Genomic DNA, 17,942 nt, shown 5'->3' with positions numbered 1-17,942 from the left:
GCTGCCCCTGGCCACCCGCGCCCTCCTCCTCCGGATCCGGTCGGCCCTCCTCCTCCTCCGGCCTTCTCCTTGCTCTCAGGCAGCAACTCCGGCGATGATCCGGCGTGCCTCGACATCTGCGCCCGGATCCAGATCTGGAACCCTAGAGGTTGACCCCGAAATCCCCCCAAGTCTTTTTCTGTCACATTATCATGCCATATTTATCGTGTCATAACTTTGCACCCGTGGCTCCGTTTTGGGCGTGTAGCATACGGAATTGTTCGCCCCGATGAGTACATCATTTCATCTCATTGCATCATTTTCATTTCAGCTAATCTTGCTGTTGGAAGAGGGCTATGTGATGTTAGTTTCAGAATCTTATCAGAACATGCACTTTTGTCATTTTTGCCATGATTGATGTGTGCATCTTATCAACTCGAGCCCTACATGTGTTTTGATCTATGCCATGCCATCTTTACAGGGGTGTATTCCATGTATTTTTGTTATCACTGTGGTGACTAGCACAAGCATGCAAACTAGGCATCGTGATGTTGCTGATTTCAGTCCCTGTTCTGCTGTTATTTTTATGCCATGTAAACTTGATGCTACAGAGAGATCCATGCATATTTTGAGATACTTAAGTAAGGATGTTTTGAACATATGGTTAAGATCTATCCATCCATGCCCCTATTTGCAATTATGGAGTAGTCTAGCATGTCATTTTCTTGCTCTACTTTTGCTACAAAATGTTTCCTAGCAGATTGTTTACATGATATTCAATTTTGCCAAGGTTGTTGTAGATGATCCTTGCATGCTATGATCTTGTTCTTGCCATGTTTAGCTTCATAAACATGTATTCTTGCTGATGCTATGCTTATCTTGTCATGCAATTACTTGTGGTGAGTGAATCGAGCTCGCAAAGATGCCTTCATAATGCTGTCAATGCCATGCCCAGTTTGCTGAATCTGTTAACGAAACTTGCTATGTTTACATGGGTGCCATCATTTCTTATGGTCCTTTTTGGCTCATGTTCAGTAAGGGACTTTTGATCTATGCTTTGAGGAGAATCATGTCATGCCTTGTTTTGCTATCATATGTTCCTGTAGCATGTTGACTGCTTGCTCTGAACATTGCTACCTGATGTTGTTTATGCCATGTCCCTGCTGTTATCTTTTGCCCTTTTTCCATGGTCGTTTGAACCTGTTATGTTGTGATTTAGCCGTAGCTCAGTGTTCCTCTTTTGTCAAGCATCTCCTGTAGATCACTTTCATATGCTTTGTTGTTATGTTGGGGTGCTGTAGCATAGTTTCTTCATGTATTCTAAGTGCTATCGTGCTGTTAATCGCAGATTTGTGTCATTCTTGTTTTGCTTGCCATTTGCAAACCGTGCATCCGATTCCGGTGATCTTTATATCGATTTCAACCGAAATCATCTCATCTTTCTAGCGGCATACTTGGTTTGCCAAGTTGATGCCTTGTTCATCCTGTTTCCTTCTGGAGCACGCATATGCATTGCATATCACATATCGCATATCTTGTCATGCATTGCATCATGTTGCTTGTGCATTGCTCCATGTTTGATTGTGGTTCCATTGCTTGTGTTCTTGCTTTGGGTAGAGCCGGGAGATGAGTACATGCACGAGGAACCTGTTGAGAATGCTAACGAGGATCAAGCTTTCGACAACCCTAAGAACTTTAGAGGCAAGATGACCATACCCTCGATATCACTTCTATCTTTGCTTTGCTAGTTGCTCGCTCTATGGCTATGTTAGCACTACCTACCACTTGTTTATCATGCCTCCCATATTGCGATGTCAAGGCTCTAACCACCCTTTTCCTAGCAAACCGTTGCTTGGCTATGTCACCGCTTTTGCTCAGCCCCTCTTATAGCGTTGCTAGTTGCAGGTGAAGATGAAGTTTGTTCCTTGTTGGAACATGGATACTTTGGGATATCACAATATCTCTTATTTAATTAATGCACCTATATACTTGGTAAAGGGTGGAAGGCTCGGCCTTATGCCTGGTGTTTTGTTCCACTCTTGCCACCCTAGTTTCCGTCATACCGGTGTTATGTTCCTTGATTTTGTGTTCCTTGCGCGGTTGGGTGATTTATGGGACCCCCTTGACAGTTCGCTTTGAATAAAACTCCTCCAGCAAGGCCCAACCTTGGTTTTACCATTTGACTAGCTACCACCTACCACATTTCCCTTGGGTTTTCGTGAGCCCGAGGGTCATCTTTATTTTATCCCCCCCCCGGGCCAGTGCTCCTCCGAGCGTTGGTCCGAACCGAGCCGCCTGCGGGGCCACCTCGGGGAAACTCGAAGTCTGGTTTTACTCGTAGCCTGTATCATCCGGTGTGCCCTGAGAATGAGATATGTGCAGCTCCTATCGGGATTTGTCGGCACAGTCGGGTGGTCTTGCTGGTCTAGTTCTACAGTTGTCGAAATTTCTTGCGAACCGGGATTCCGAGACTGATCGGGTCTTCCCGGGAGAAGGTATATCCTTCGTTGACCGTGAGAGCTTATGATGGGCTAAGTTGGGACACCCCTGTAGGGTATTATCGTTTGAAAGCCGTGCCCGCGGTTATGAGGCAGATGGGAATTTGTTAATGTCCGGTTGTAGAGAACTTGACACTTGACTTAATTAAAATGCATCAACCGCGTGTGTAGCCGTGATGGTCTCTTCTCGGCGGAGTCCAGGAAGTGAACACGGTTTGGGTTATGTATGCACGTAAGTAGTTTCAGGATCACTTCTTGATCACTTCTAGCTTCTCGACCGATGTGTTTCTTCTCTTCTCGCTCTCACTTGCGTATGTTAGCCACCATATATGCTTAGCGCTTGCTGCATGCTCCACCATATTACCCCTTTCCCACCTACAAGCTTAAATAGTTTTGATCTCGTGGGTGTGAGATTGCTGAATCCCCGTGGCTCACAGATTCTACCAAAACAGATGCAGGTACCGATGATACCAGCGCAAGTGGCGACAAAACCACCATGCGGTTATGCCTCTAAGTCGTGCTTCGACACATGGGAGATATAGCCGCATCGTGGGCGTTACACCCTTTCACGGTCTCCGTGAAGGAGCCTTCAAGCCAGGTGACATTGGGCATCTTGCCCACCATGGCGCCACCACACTCCGCCTGCTGGCCGACCACTATCTTCGGCTTTACCTTGAAGATCTTCAGCCACATGCCAAAATGGGTCCTGATGCGGAGAAAGGCCTCGCACACGACAATAAACGCCGAGATGTTGAGGATGAAGTTAGGGGCTAGATCGTGAAAATCCAGCCCGTAATAGAACATGAGCCCACAGACGAATGGGTGGATGGGGAATCCAGTCCGCGGACGAAGTGGGCGAGGAACACGACCCTCTCGTGGGGTTTCGGAGTCGGAATGATATGCCATGCGTCTGGCAGCCGGTGCACGATATCTGCGGCCAAGTATCCGGCCACCCGGAGCTTTGTAATATGCTCCACCTTGATGATGGAGGCCACCCACTTGCCTCCTGCTCTGGACATGTTTGGATATGCAGAGAAGGTGTGAACTAGGGCGCTAGAGCTCGAGGGGGCAAGAATGGATAAGCGAAGGAGGAAAAAGGCGTGGGTAAAATGGGTAATCCTTATCCCTTTATAGAGGCGACGAAAACGGTGAGCCTCCCCACTTGCTTGTTGAAAATCACTTATTTCCCAAGTGCCATGATTGATGGCACGGTTGGGTTACCCGTACCCATATTGATGAGACTTGTAGTTGTACCTGTAGCTTATAACAACAACTTGTGGTAAAAAATAAAACTTGGACCATCCATCGTGATAGCAGTATAGAAGCGACAGTTTGTGCTAGCACGTCCGATGTTGTTTTAATATCTTTTGATTTTTGCAGAACCAGTGGTCAGCAGATTGGACGAACCTTGTAATCTCCCGGGAGCAGTAGCTATTCCTATTTATTGAAAACCAGCGGCAGGGGAACTTTGGCGAATCCGACCATGTAGCAAATCAACTCTTTGTCAACCCCGGACTCAACGCAGGATCGGTTTCGGTGGATCACCTTGTCACGTTTTAGCAGCGCAGAGGACGGGACCCTAACCTCTTGACTTCAAAACCCCTCGTGCTGTTATAAACTCCAAAGTTAGTCATGATTTTGACCATCAAACCATCTTTTCCTGATCTGACCAATCACACGCTTCTCGATCCCTGAAAAGTCATCCCTCCAAGAACTCAACACCACCGTGCGCTCACCCCAATGTGGGCGCCAACTGTCGTGGAAATAACACGTCAGATGTCCCTAGTGTGAGGACTTAGTCGTGAGGCCAACACATCTATGTGGTAGCTTGAGAGGGGTTGAGCGGAATTGAGAGACACAACACAGGACAAGGGTTTAGACAGCTTTGGGCCCCGGGAAACATCATCCGGTAACAACCCTACATGTTGTCTGAGGCTAGATCTCATTATCATCACGAGGGAGTCTCCGTAAACTGGCTCTCCTCTAGTTTTGTCTAGCCCTAGAGATTGTTTCCTGCTTCTCCCTTTTTGGGGAGTCCTGCCCCTCCTTATATAATTTAAAGGGGCGAGTTACATGTAGAGTCCATCTCGTACTAAGACTTAAACTATTTTGACTTCCCTTTCTGGACTTCTTAATGTCTGCCGGTTTAACATTGTCTGTCGTTTTAACATGGTCTGCCGGTTTAACATTGTCTGCCGATTTAACATGGTCTGCTGGGTTATGATTGATTTAACACCTGTCGGTGCTACCATCTGTCATAACTCTGCCAGTTTAACAATCGCCGGTTTACCGTCTGTCTTAGCCATCTGTCTTAACTGTCTACCTGTTTAACACCCGCCCCGGTTACCAAGTCCCGGGCGGATTATGACTCCGGCCGGGTCATACTGCAGGGTATATCCCCGACAGGGCGTCTCCAAAGTCGCCTCCCCTGCTCTGGGACCCTTTGGGACAACACCTCCGTGTCATCCGCAGGCCAAGGGGAAGTGGCCGTCGGGAGCGAATTCATTGCTGAATCGCTCAAAGACCCATCCGAAGAGGATACCTCGGGATGGGCCCTGGCCGGACTGTATATACATGTTTGGCGTTACAACAAGCTGTGAAGCTAAGTGGCACTAAAAGTATTGTAGAGTACGGATACTTACGATCTCACCAGGGGCTTGCCCCTGGGTAGCCACTCCTCCTCGCTGTCGGCGGTGGTTGTTGAGTGGTCCGGAGGGAGGGTCCGTCACTTCTTGGACCCTTTTGCCTCCCCGAAAAGGGTAGCCTTCCTCTTCTTCCCCCCTTTGTTTTTGGGGAGAGGGTTTTCCTCCTCCTCCTCCTCCTCGTTGTGGTTGAAGGAGTGTGCCCTAGTGCCTTTGGACGATGAGTCTGGCACCATGTTGCGCCGGGAACTTCTTCTGGTCCCCGTGGCCTTTTTATTGGCCTTCTTCTCTGGCACCTCATAGGGTGCCGGAGCCAGCATCTCCGTCAGGAGTTCGTCTGCTGGGTCCTCAGGCAACGGAGCCGGACAGTCGATCCACTCCGCCGTAGCCACATATTCCTGTCAAAATTAGCACCGTGGCCTAAGTTTCTCCCACAAATATACTGGGGAAAGTCACATCTTGAAATGTAGAATGCTTACCGTTGCCCTGGCGCCTGGCGCTAAGTCTGCGGTCCTCAGAGATGGGGAGAGGAACCTCACTATCCTTTAACAACACCTTCCAGGCGTCTTTATGCGTCGTGTCAAAGAGATCTTGAAGTGTCTGGTGTTGGGCCGCATCGAACTCCCACAGGTTGAATGCCAGTCTCTGACATGGGAGAATCCGGCGGAATAGCATAACCTGGATCACACTGACCAGTTTGATACTCTTGGTTATCATGTTTTCGACACAGCTCTGGAGTCCGGTCAGCTCCGCAGATGGGCCCCAGGCCAGGCCCTTCCTCTTCCAAGAAGTGAGCCGCAAAGGGATGCCGGATCGGAATTTGGGGGCCGCCACCCAGTTGGAGTCGCATGGCTCGGTGATATAGAACCACCCCGGTTGCCACCCTTTCACATTCTCTGTGAAGGAGCCTTCAAGACAGGTGACATTGGGCATCTTGCCCACCATGGCGCCACCACACTCCGCCTGCTGGCCGACCACTATCTTCGGCTTTACATTGAAGATCTTCAGCCACATGCCAAAATGGGTCCTGATGCGGAGAAAGGCCTCGCACACGACGATAAACGTCGAGATGTTGAGGATGAAGTTAGGGGCCTGATCGTGAAAATCCAGCCCGTAATAGAACATGAGCCCACGGACGAATGGGTGGAGGGGGAATCCAGTCCGCGGATGAAGTGGGCGAGGAACACGACCCTCTCGTGGGGTTTCGGAGTCGGAATGATCTGCCACGTGTCTGGCAGCCGGTGCACGATATCTGCGGCCAAGTATCCGGCCGCCCGGAGCTTTGTAATATGCTCCTCCTTGACGGTGGAGGCCACCCACTTGCCTCCTGCTCTGTAGTGGCGGAACTAGCATCAGATCACGCCTAGGGCTAAATTAGCTTGAGTGATGCACTTGAGTGATTTTGTATATTTTATAAGAAGGAACTACAAAGGCAAATGTTATTAGGCCTAGGGCTATAGCCCCAACTGCCCTAGGCCTATCTCCGCCACTGCTGCTCTGGACATGTTTGGCTGTGTGGAGAAGGTTTGAACTAGGGCGCTGGAGCTCGAGGGGGCAAGAATGGATAAGCGAAGGAGGAAAAAGGCGTGGGTAAAATGGGTAATCCTTATCCCTTTATAGAGGCGACGAAAACGGCGCGCCTCCCCACTTGCTCGTTGAAAATCACTTATTTCCCAAGCGCCACGATTGATGGCACGGTTGGGTTACCCGTACCCGTATTGATGAGAATCCCGTGATAAGGGGGCATGATCTCTGCTTCGACAAGACGTGCCGAGGAAACCGCCTCGAGATATGTGTGGTTGCTGGCTGTGGGAAGACGGTTCAATAATGACTTGACCATGGTGTCGTGTCATGTTATCTAAAGTTGTCAGCAGATTATATTTGTGGAATATCGTTCTCTCTACGGTGGAATGTGAAAGTCGTTTCGCAGAGGCGGACATGATTTAAGTGTTCGAGGTTTACTTTGGAGTATTCGGAGATGGAACCCGCCTTGCAATGCCGAAGACAAACTGCGCGCCGGACTCCTCATCATTGGAGCCTGGTTGAGGGGCTACTGAGGGAGTCTTGGATTAGGGGGTATCCGGACAGTCGGACTATATACTTTGGCTGGACTATTGGACCGTGAAGATACAAGACTCAAGACTTCGTCCCGTGTCCGGATGGGACTCTATTGCGTGGAAGACAAGATTGGTGATCCAGATAATAGATTTCCTTCTTTATAACCGACTCTGTGTAAACCCGAGCCCCCTCCGGTGTCTATATAAACGGGAGGGTTTAGTCCTTAGAGACACAATCATAATAATCATAGGCTAGCTTCTAGGGTTTAGCCTCTACGATCTCGTGGTAGATCAACTCTTGTAATACTCATATCATCAAGATCAATCAACCAGGAAGTAGGGTTTTACCTCCATCGAGAGGGCCCGAACCTGGGTAAAACATCATGTCCCTTGCCTCCTGTTACCATTAGCCTTAGACGCACAGATCGGGACCCCCTACCCGAGATCCGCCGGTTTTGACACCGACAGCAGGTTACGCAACAGTAGTAATTTGATGTAAGAACATGGTGTGATAGACAGATATTGTATGTTCTAGAAACATGAACACGTGTCGTATTCAAGTATAATGTGTAAAGTAAGTAGATGGAATTCAACAAAATTAGAAGCAATACAAGCTAGACATCACACATAACATGCAACCACATATAACAGTGCCAAGTTAGAGGGAGCACCGGTGATGGTGCACTAGGGGAGATGTGCTCATCATAAACACAGCCTTGTTGAGTGTCTATGCATGTGTTGTCTTGGAAATCATCTTGGGGGTGTGGAGGAGTAGAAACTATAGAGGCCCTCCATTCGGAAGGAGCACCTTTATCCGCTGCCTTGCTAACTTCCTTCCGGTTTATTGATTTTGATTTGTCAAGTAAAACCGACAAGAAAAAGCAATAAATTTCTCTCTTTAGAACTCATTCATGCATGATACTGACAATCACTACTTTGATGTAAGGCAAACACATGATACCAGGATGGAATATGTACGAAAAACAAGATGACATGGCATGTTCACAACTGTTTGTGTAAACTAAGCAGAAACCATTCCAACAAATAAGAAGCAATGCAAGCTAGAAACCACATGAAAGATGCAACCAATATGACTCTGCCAAGTTAAAAGCGTCCCATCATAAATGGAATTTCAACAATTAGAAGCAGCGCATGCTATAAATCATATGAAAGATGCAACTAATATCGCACTGCATATACTAAAGGTGTCTCGTCATATTGACTGATGCGGGATACAAAAAAACAATAGTTTTATGTAAGGACATGCTTAATAGATAGATGTACTATGTACTAAATAAAGGAAGGCATGTCACATTAACAGGTATAATGTATAAGCTACGCAGACTTGCACATGCAGTTTAACCAGATTGGAAGAATTACAATCTAGACACCATATGCAACATGCAACCACATATCAAGCTGCCAAGTTAGAGCAAGCACCCGCGATGCTAGTGTAGGGGAAATGCTGTAATCAACTATAGAGCTACGTTGACTATCTTCATCTAGCGTTTCTGTTTCTTGAGAATAATGTTGGGAGGCTGACGCTGCATTCTTTAAATGAGGAGTAGTCCCCTAGCCTGCCGGCCTCATCATAAGTGATTGATGAGGGATAAACAAGAACTTTAGTTTGATGTAAGAACATGGTTAATACACAGATGTACTAGTACGTACCAAAAACAGAAAGGCATGTCATATTCAAAGGTATAATGTGTAAGCTAAGTAGATACAATTTAACCAAGTTGGAAGCAATACAAGCTAGACATCCGGCTGGAGCGGTGAGCATGATCATCTAGGACCTGAGAGCCTGGTAGTAGGCGGGCTGCTTCGCCACCATCGCAGCTTTTTAGTTGGCTTCCAGGTGATGCTATCTTTGCTGGGCTTGTCACTATCTCGGCCAGTGCCCTGACTAGCTATTTGTCTTCTGGTGCTCACGGAATGGTGGTTCATTTAAAAAAATATCTTTCCTTTCGAATACAAGCTAGACACCATATGGAACATGCAACCACATATGACACCGCGAAGTTATGGCAAGCACCTGGGATGGTGGTTCATTGCGAGAGAGGTCATCAACTCCAGAGCTACGTTTACCGTCTCCATCTGCTGACACTGCACCCTTTATAGCACTGTAACGTGTCATGCCTAACCGCGAAGAAAGCTGGTTAAACTTCTCTCTTTTATTTTTTGCTTCTCTTTCGGCAGACTCTGAAATACCCTTGCATAAAAACAAAATAGTGAGAGTATGGGTGAAGTGTGTGCAGAACTAGTGCATTGTAAAAGTAGCAGAGAGCAGGTGGCTGAAAAATAAATGACACGAGACATATGATAGCTCTACAACATTGCATGGCAAACAAAATTATATTCTACTTCATATGATTTTGTAATATATGAGCACCGGAAATGCAGGTACTCCTCCAGCACACCACCACATGTGGTCATATCTAAGATAATAGTTGACTGAAAATAAATAGGTTAGTCGATTTTTTTAATGAACCGTCCGATCTATAAGGAACGAGCAGATGGCCTTCCTCTACCTCCCGCCAGTCACTGTTGACGATCTTCCTCGAACCGCCAGCGACCACCGGCCTAGACCCCTTCCTCCGCCGCCCCGCCCTCCCCTCGACCTCACACCACCGCTGTGCTTGCCAGCGCCGCCAGGCCATCCCTTTAATCTTGGCCGACCTCTAGATCGGGCGCCAGTAGCTCTAGGCCGCACACGCCCCTAAGATAAACACCAAGGCGCTGCTTCCCTGGCGTAATAGGCGTACTAGCGCCTGTTACGCCACATAATGCTTCCGTTAATTGGGAATCAACTGTCCAGAAATTGAAATTCAGGGGGGTGACGGACCTCTAGCTAAGGTGAAATAGTATATGAGGAGAAACCTTGTGCATCGCGAGTTACTAGGAACATCTAGTATCAAGAAGAAGCGGTCAACTAGTGTCTTCTGTGGGATGAATACCGTGCAAGCAGAGACGTAAGATTTGCACGAATAAGGGAAGATGAGTACCATTTTCAGTTGCCGGTATGGTCACCACCACATGTCGCGCCGATCTTCTTCTTTTTACCGGGGAAACCGATGTTCTAGAGGGTGCAGGCTTGGACGAACCCATGGCCAAATTGTTGATTGTGTTGCCATGGCCGTTTGTCAGCAGAGGGGAAGCAGATCCAAGGTGGCGAAGGACGGCGTAGCAGGAACAGCTCTGTTGCGGTGGAGGGTGGCGAAGTTCGAGTGGCAGTGGTGAGGCACAGGACGGCGTGGTTGAGCTGGCTCGGGTACGGATGGCTCGGCCTCGGCTTCAACTACTAGCCGTGGAGGGTGTTGCGGTTGAGGATGCGGTGGACGATGATACGTCTCCAACGTATCTATAATTTTTGATTGCTCCATGCTATATTATCTACTATTTTGGGCAATATTGGGCTTTATTATCTACTTTTATATTATTTTTGGGACTAACCTATTAACCGGAGGCCCAGCACAAATTTGTTGTTTTATGCCTATTTCAGTGTTACGAGGAAAAGGAATATCAGACGGAGTCAAAACGGAACGAAATCAACTGGAGAAGTTATTTTTGGAAGGAAAGCAACCCAGGCAACTTGGAGTGCATGTCAGGGGAGATACGGGCTGCCCACGAAGGTGGGGGGCGCGCCCCCCTGCCTCGTGGGGCCCCCGTAGCTCCTCCGACATACCCCCTGCACCCATATATACTCTCATACCCTAAAACTTACAGAACAGAAGTTAGATCGGTAGTTCCGCCGCCGCAAGCCTCTGTAGCCACCAAAAACGTCTCGGGAACCCATTCCAGCACCCTGTCGGAGGGGGAACCCATCACCGGTGGCCATCTTCATCATCCCGGTGCTATCCATGACGAGGAGGGAGTAGTTCACCCTCGGGGCTGAGGGTATGTACTAGTAGTTATGTGTTTGATCTCTCTCTCTCTCTCTCTCTCGTGTTCTCTTTCGTGTTCCTCTATGGCACGATCTTGATGTATCCCGAGCTTTGCTATTGTAGTTGGATCTTATGATGTTTCTCCCCCTCTACTCTCTTGTGATGAATTGAGTTTCCCCTTTGAAGTTATCTTATCGGATTGAGTCTTTTATGAGAACACTTGATGTATGTCTTGCCGTGATTATCTGTGGAGACAATGGGATATCATGTGCCACTTGATGTATGTTTTGGTGATCAACTTCTGGGTTCGTGACATTGGGAACCTATGCATAGGGGTTGGCACACGTTCTTGACTCTCCGGTAGAAACTTTGGGGCACTCTTTGAAGTACTTTGTGTTGGTTGGATGAATCTAAGATTGCGTGATGCATATCGTATAATCATGCCCACGGATACTTGAGGTGACAATGGAGTATCTAGGTGACATTAGGGTTTTGGTTGATTTGTGTCTTAAGGTGTTATTCTAGTATGAACTCTTTTATAGATTGATCCGAAAGAATAACTTTGAGGTGGTTTCGTACCCTACCATAATCTCTACGTTTGTTCTCCGCTATTAGTGGGTTCGGAGTGACTCTTTGTTGCATGTTGAGGGCTTGTTATATTATTTATCTATGTTATTATTGTTGAGAGAACTTGCACTAGTGAAAGTATGAACCCTAGGCCTTGTTTCAACGCATTGCAATACCGTTTACACTCACTTTTATCATTAGTTACCTTGCTGTTTTTATATTTTCAGATTACAAAAACCTATATCTACTATCTATTTTGCACTTGTATCACCATCTCTTCGCCGAACTAGTGCACCTATACAATTTATCATTTTATTGGGTGTGTTGGGGACACAAGAGACTCTTTGTTATTTGGTTGCAGGGTTGCTTGAGAGAGACCATCTTCATCATACGCCTCCCACGGATTGATAAACCTTAGGTCATCCACTTGAGGGAAATTTGCTACTGTCCTACAAACCTGTGCACTTGCAGGCCCAACAACGTCTACAAGAAGAAGGTTGTGTAGTAGACATCAAGCTCTTTTCTGGCACCGTTGTCGGGGAGGTGAGTGCTTGAAGGTATATCTTTTAGATCTTGCAATCAAATCCTTTTGTTTCTTGTTTTAGCACTAGTCTAGTTTATAAAAGAAAATTACAAAAAAATGGAGTTAAGTTTGTCTGATAGGCTTCACCTTTTTAATATCTTTCGTGAGTATGATGGAAAGGATAATTGTGCTCAAGTGCTAGAAGAAGAAATCTCTAAATTGTTTGGCACTAAATCTTTGAATGATGAGCATGATTGCAATATTGTTAGTACGAATTCTTTGAATATCCATGATGCTAATGATGATTGCACTAGTTATGATGAAAATATCTCTTATGAGCATGTCAACTTTTGTGGAGTGCATGTTTGCATGAACACACCAAACAGAGAAGATATTTATTGCAAGAGGCATAAGTACTGAGAAACCAAATTTTTGCAAGAAGAGCTAGATGAATGTGCTGAAAGATTCAATATTTTTTGCGCCCCTTGTGTACTTTGCAATGAACATGGTCATTTAAAGCTCCAATGCTATTTGTTTCATGATCAAGTCGTTTCCAAATTTTGTGATAATTTGATTACCCTTGAGCATCATAAAGAGATTAGCCTTCTTTTGGGTTATGAAGAAATGAAACGTATAACTAAGGATATTCCAAAATTTGCCCTTGATAAAGTTCTTGATTTTGATCTAGAGAAGATTTATATGTATTGTGCGGTGAATTGCATTGAAAATCCTTATATTGGCAATTACATAAAGAAAAGAAAACAAATAGAGGATGAAGAGAATACTAACGAAAGGGAAGAGACTTCCCAAGATCCTCCTATTATTTCTTATGATGAATAGGGGATCTTTCTATTCAACCAATCTCATCAATAAGGAGCTCAAAGAGGAAGGTTGCACCTACACATAATGTGAAGAAGAAAAATAAAAGAAGGGGCAACAAAGGTAAAAAGGTATCCCTCCCAAATGATGTTGCTCCTACTACTACTTGTGATGATGATAATTGCTATACTATTGGTGCTATCCATATTTTTAATGATGAGAGTGATTATGCTTATGATATGAAAGGGCCCAAGCTTGGGGAAGCTATGTTTGATGAGGATGAAATATTTGAGAATACATTTGCTGGAATTAATGTTTGTCCCAAGCTTGGGGATGCTATGTTTATTGAAGATGATATTTTTAGCACCCCAAGTTTTGATATGCAAAGTTGTTATGATGATAGCTTGCCTCCTATCTATGATGATTATATTGATGAAAGTGGGTTCCGAAGAGTGTCAACTTTAGGAATTAGTGATCCCACTATTTTGGAGGATGTTGAATCTTATTGTGATGAATATGAAAGTGGATTTGGAAGAGTGTCAACTTTATTTAGTAATGATTCCACTATTTCGGAAGAGGTCCCAATTGATTATGAGAACAAAGTTGCTATCTATGATGAATATTGTGATGACTTGTATGCTATTAAGAATAATGATAACCATGAAACTTGTCATCATGATTTTAGTTTTCAATTGGATCATGCCTCACATGATAGTTACTTTGTTGAGTATGCTCCCACTACTACTCATGAGAAGAATTTTTCTTATGTGGAGAGTGATAAATTTTCTATGGTTGTAGATCATGAAAAGAATGATTTAGGTGCTGGTTATATTGTTGAATTCATTCATGATGCTACTGAAAATTATTATGAGAGAGGAACATATGCTTGTAGGAATTGCAATAATGTCAAGTTTCCTCCCTATGTGCTTAAATTCTTGAAGCTATGCTTGTGTTACCTTCCTATGCTAGTTGATTATTGTTCCAATAAGTTGTTTTCTCAAAAAATCCCTATGCATAGGAAGTGGGTTAGACTTAAATGTGCTGGTCATATGCTTCATGATGCTCCCGCTATGTTTCAATTCTTATCCTTTATGTGAGCATCATTGCCGTCATCATGCCTAGCTAGAAAGGCATTAAAGAAAAGCGCTTGTTGGGAGACAACCCAATATTTATCATTACTGTTTTTGTGTGTCCACATGATTATGCTACTGTAGTAATCATATTTTATAGATTTTGTTTCAATAAAGTGCCAAGTAAGACCTTTAGGATAGCTTACGGTGATAGTTGTGTTGATCCTGCTGAAAATCAGAAACTTTTGCCCCAGTAAATTAGTTTTGTTAATTCACAGAAACGTGATTCTGATCTGATTATCTTTTCCCTGGATTGGTACACAAATTTCTCAGGCCGTCCTAATTTGGTAGAATTTTTGGAGTACCAGAAGTATACGTTTGATACAGATTACTACAGACTGTTTTGTTTTGACAGATTCTGTTTTGTATGTGTTGTTTGCTTATTTTGATGAATCTATGAGTAGTATCAGAGGGTATGAGCCATATATAAGTTGGAGTACAGTATATATTACACCAATACGAATTTAGAATGAGTTCATTACAGTACCTAAGTGGTGGTTTTATTTTCTTATACTAACGGAGCTTACGAGTTTTCTGTTAAGTTTTGTGTTGTGAAGTTTTCAAGTTTTGGGTAAAGATTCGATGGACTATGGAATAAGGAGTGGCAAATAGCCTACGCTTGGGGATGCCCATGGCACCCGAAGATATTAAAGCACAACCAAGAGCCAAAGCTTGGGGATGCCCCGGAAGGCATCCCCTCTTTCGTCTCCGTTCATCGGTAACTTTACTTGGAGCTACATTTTTATTCACCACATGATATGTGTTTTGCTTGGAGTGTCATTTTCTTTTGTTAGTATTTGCTTGCTGTTAGTTAGAATAATGTTTTTCATCTTTTGTTTCAATAAAGAAGCCAAGGATAGCCTTTTCCATGCTTATTTTGCTAGTATACATGTTGCTGTTTGAAAACAGAAAGTTTACCGCTGTTGCAAAAATTGCCTAGAAAAGTCAGGGTATGGTATAATGTTGAATATTTTTTAATATTGAGCTCTGATAAATTTATTACAGTGGTAATTTTATCTTATAATTTTTGGAGTCAGGGAAGTATTGATACTCTTGCATTCTTTCCAGACTGTACTGTTTTGGCACATTGCTGTTAAGGTTGCATTATTTGCATATGTTTGCTTGATTAATGATTCTATTTGAGGATAGGAGTATTAATTATGAAGAGGCATTTAGTATGCAATGTTGAATAATTATTTAAGTGATTCGTTACAGTAGAAAATGATAAGGTTTTGCATTGGTTTATACTAACCTATCTCACGAGTTCTTGTTGAGTTTGTTGTGAATGAAGCTTTTGATAAAAAGAGAAACCATGATATGAGAGGAATTAAGGAGAAACAAAAGTTCAAGCTTGGGGATGCCCTAGGCACCCCAAGATAATATTTCAAGAAGTCTCAAGCATCTAAGCTTGGGGATGCCCCGGTAGGCATCCCACCTTTCTTCTTCAACAAATATAGGTTAGTATCGGTTGAGCCTAAGTTTTTGCTTCTTCACATGAGTTGTGCTATCCTTGAAATGTAGTTTTCTTTAGCTTTGCTTGCTGTTTGAATAAAGTATAAAGATCTGAAATTATTAAATGAGAGAGAGTCTTTGCATAGTTGCATAATTATTTAGCTACTCATTGACCTTCACTTATATCTTTCGGAGTAGTTTGTCATTTGCTCTAGTGCATCACTTATACCTTTTAGAGCATGGTTGTAGTTTTATTGTGAAGAAATAGATGAAATCTCATGCTTCACTAGATTATTTTGAGAGTCATTAATAGCATGGTGATTTGCTTAATGTTAATATATTTAGTGTTCAAGATATGTGGAACTTTCTTTTGAGTGAATTGAATACTAAGATAAGTTTGATGCTTGATAATTGTTTTGAGATATGGAGGTGATAATATTAAAGTCATTCTAGTTGAGTAAATGTGAATTTGAGAAATGCTTGTGTTGAAGTTTGCAAGTCCCGTAGCATGCACGTATGGTTAAAGTTGTGTAACAAATTTGAAACATGAAGTGTACCTGGCTTGTGCATCCTTATGAGTGGCGGTCGGGGACGAGCGATGGTCTTTTCCTACCAATCTATCCCCCTAGGAGCATGCGCGTAGTACTTGATTTTTGATGGCTTCTAAATTTTTGCAATAAGTATATGAGTTCTTTTGACTAATATTAGTCCATGGATTATACGCACTCTCACCTTTCCGCCTTTGCTAGCCTCTTCGGTATCGTGCATTGCCCTTTCTCACCTTGAGAGTTGGTGCAAACTTCGTTGGTGCATCCAAACCACATGATACGATACGCTCTATCACACATAAACCTCCTTATATCTTCCTCAAAACAGCCACCATACCTACCTATTATGGCATTTCCATAGCCATTCTGAGATATATTGCCATGCAACTTCCATCATCTTCATCATGACATACATTATCATGGTCATATTGCTAGCATGATCATGTAGTTGACATCGCATTTGTGGCAAAGCCACCGTTTATAATACTGTCATACATGTCACTCATGATTCATTGCATATCCCTGTATACCGCCGGAGGCATTCATATAGAGTCATACTTTGTTCTAAGTATCGAGTTGTAATTGTTGAGTTGTAAGAAAAATAAAAGTGTGCTGATCATCATTATTAGAGCATTGTCCCAAGTGAGGAAAGGATGATGGAGACCATGATTCCCCCACAAGTCGGGATGAGACTCCAGACGAAAAAAGGGGAGGCAAGAAAAAAAGAAGAGAAAAGGCCCAAATAAAAAAATGAGAGAAAAAGAGAGAAGGGACAATGCTACTATCCTTTTACCACACTTGTGCTTCAAAGTAGCACCATGATCTTCATGATAGAGAGTTTCTTGTTTTGTCACTTTCATATACTAGTGTGAATTTTACATTATAGAACTTGGCTTGTATATTCCAATGATGGGCTTCCTCAAAATGCCCTAGGTCTTCGTGAGCAAGCGAGTTGGATGCATACCCACTTAGTTTCTTTTGTAGGGCTTTCATATACATATAGCTCTAGTGCATCCGTTGCATGGTAATCCCTACTCACTCACATTGATATCTATTGATGGGCATCTCCATAGCCCGTTGATACGCCTAGTTGATGTGAGACTATCTTCCCTCTCTTTTTTCATCTCCACAACAACCCTTCTATTCCACCCATAGTGCTATATCCATGGCTCGCGCTCATGTATTGCGTGAAGGTTGAAAAAGTTTGAGATTGTTTGAGTATGAAACAATCGCTTGGCTTGTCATCGGGGGTATAGAAGTTGGGAACATCTTTGTGTGACAAAAATGAAGCATAGCCTAACTATATGATTTTGTAGGGATGAACTTTCTTTTGCCATGTTATTTTGAGAAGACATGCTTGCTTTGATTAGTATGCTTGAAGTATTATTATTTTTATGTCAATATGAACTTTTGTCTTGAATCTTTCAGATCTGAATATTCATATCACAAGGAACAAGAATTACATTGAAATTATGCCAAGTAGCACTCCGCATCAAAAATTCTTTTTTATCATTTACCTACTCGAGGACGAGCAGGAATTAAGCTTGGGGATGCTTGATGCGTCTCCAACGTATCTATAATTTTTGATTGCTCCATGCTATATTATCTACTGTTTTGGGCAATATTGGTCTTTATTATCCACTTTTATATTCTTTTTGGGACTAACCTATTAACCGGAGGCCCAGCCCAGATTTGTTGTTTTATGCCTATTTTAGTGTTTTGAGGAAAAGGAATATCAGACGGAGTCAAAATAGAACGAAATCAACTGGAGAAGTTACTTTTGGAAGGAAAGCAACCCAGGGAACTTGGAGTGCACGTGAGGGGAAATACGGGCAGCCCACGG

The sequence above is a fragment of the Triticum dicoccoides genome, chromosome 6B, assembly GCF_002162155.2.
Source record: "Triticum dicoccoides isolate Atlit2015 ecotype Zavitan chromosome 6B, WEW_v2.0, whole genome shotgun sequence".
NCBI lineage: Eukaryota > Viridiplantae > Streptophyta > Magnoliopsida > Poales > Poaceae > Triticum > Triticum dicoccoides.
The sequence above is the reverse complement of the archived record's forward strand: the minus strand, read 5'-3'. Positions refer to the sequence as shown.